The sequence below is a fragment of the Anoplophora glabripennis genome, unplaced genomic scaffold (assembly GCF_000390285.2).
Source record: "Anoplophora glabripennis isolate ALB-LARVAE unplaced genomic scaffold, Agla_2.0 scaffold1145, whole genome shotgun sequence".
NCBI classification, from domain to species: domain Eukaryota; kingdom Metazoa; phylum Arthropoda; class Insecta; order Coleoptera; family Cerambycidae; genus Anoplophora; species Anoplophora glabripennis.
Genome location: NW_019417401.1, coordinates 108,658 through 111,108, shown reverse-complemented (window position 1 = coordinate 111,108; position 2,451 = coordinate 108,658).

Here is a 2,451-nt window from a genome sequence, read left to right as displayed (position 1 = left end):
CCTTAGCAAAGCGCATCCCAGGCTGCATAGCCGCACTACCCTACCCAACCATACCACACATAAACATGACACTACCCCCGGGGTTTACACAGACGAGCCGGCGAAGCAAGAAGAGCGCCAGAAGAAAGGGCCCTAGCCGGCGGGGCCCAGCCAGGACAAAAGGAGGTCCCACAAAGCGCCTACACCGGCCGCATTTGCGGTCGGGGTAGACGACGGATGGGGCCCACCTACGAAGGCTGTCCAGGCCTACACGAGATGAGGCAGGATAAAGAGGGATAATCCCCCTCGATCCCAAATCATTGAGGCCAATTTCTAGCCATGGAATAGTGGCGCGGCGGTTGTCAGTGGTTGTTTCCTACGGTTTCAATTAGAATTTTGTGTTAAAAATGAATGGGTATTCGGCTATATCATTAATTTATTCCTGATGTCGAATATGCATAGTCAAATATACAATCCCTTCTTGAACATTTTCATGATTTATATTTTTGATGATTTAAAAAATGTTAAAACGATAAACTTATATAGGTAACACCATCGTGACCTCACGTTCACATCTTTTTCATTATTTAGTTATAAACTAAATAATTAGGTACATTTTGTTTTGTAATTTATAAAATGTGTACACACTGTAGTCCTACACTTAATTAAGATGTAGTAATATTCTGGTGTATATTTTTGAAAATTCAGAAAAATTTAACTTGAATCTTTAAATAAACAGTATAAAATCGGCGGTTATTTTCAAGTGGGCTCGAAAATGGCGGACGGGTCAGCTATATTTTATGTAGTGCTGTCACTAAAAAGGTGTATTACAATATAAAAAGATAGGAACAGTAACTACAAGTCAGATATTCATCAATATTCAGTCATGAAAAAAGCCTTACATTTTTGCATTTTTCAGTAGCGTCTGTCGTTCGTGTTTGTTATGGTTTCAATACATTTTCTGCCATCATTTTATTGTTTCCTTTTGTTACATTAAATCGTACCTACATTGTTTTCGTCATGGTCGTTTTTTTATTTTATTTTAGTAATCGCTGTTGGTAATTTTGCAGGTATGAGTGGTTGCGACTTTAGATTTCTTATTCTTCTTATTTCTCCACGGGATGAGAAACTTATTTTATTCGCTATCCAGGAATGAAGGGTCTTCCGCCCACAATCCAATATTTCTGGATCTGGGGCGAAGACAGAGATATGAAGGCACCTTCACGAGGAGGTTCACTGACTGGGAGCGTTTCCGAACAGTAATGCAAGGAAACATGGCGCTCCCAGTCATCGAAACCACCCATGATCTGGAGGCGGCAATCCTCTCCCTTGAGACTGACATTAAAAACGCCCTGACTCAGACTACGACGGAGACTATTGTCCCCCGACTGACAAACCCCCGGGGCACCCTCCCCGATGACATAAAAAACTTAATACGTGACAGACGACGTGCGAAACGGCTTGCCACCCGCACCCGCCTCCCCCGACACAGACATGACTTAAACGTACTTAACAGACGGGTGAAGGCGGCTCTGGATGAACTGGCCCAGGATAACTGGGCTAGGCACCTGGAGTCGCTGGATCCACAAGACAACAGCCTCTGGAAAACGCAGAGGGCCCTGCGACAGACCGCTCGCCGTAAAATTCCTCCAATCCACGGTAGTGTGGGGGTGGTTTACACGAACCAGGAAAAGGCCGAGGCTTTCGCCGATAGCCTGGAACTGCAGTGTAGACTGCCTCAGCTGCCCGACGAAGACGAGGAATTCGAGATAGTGGCTGAGCGCGCGGCCCGACGCGTCGACAGAGAGCCAGACAATGACATAATCCCCCCCGCAACACCTGACGAACTAAGACTGACAATACGCAGACTTAAAAACAGAAAAGCCCCCGGACCCGACAATATACATAACACGACACTTAAACGACTACCACACAAGGGCCTCATGGCCCTACTAAACATAACAAACGCGACACTCAGACTAAGACACTTCCCTACCCGCTGGAAAACAGCAAACATAATCCTTATCCCAAAACCCAACAAAGATCACACCATCCCATCCAACTACCGGCCCATTAGCCTGCTCCCGGCTATGAGCAAAGTGGTAGAAAAAATTATCCTAACCCGTCTAAGAACCCACTCCCAAGAACTGCAAGTCATTCCAGACGAGCAGTTCGCCTTCCGACCCAATCACTCCACTGAACTCCAAATCCTTCGCCTTACCGAGCACATCACGGCGGCCTTCAACAGGGGACAGTACACTGGTGCTGTCTTCCTGGACGTCGCAAAGGCCTTCGATACGGTTTGGCATGAAGGCCTACTGATGAAAATGCTCACCAACCAATATCCCATATCCTTTACCAAACTCATAAAATCCTACCTACACCACCGAAAATTCCGCATCCAAATCCAAGATTCCCTTTCCACCACCCGTCCCATGGAGGCCGGTGTCCCCCAGGGCACCGTCCTGTCCC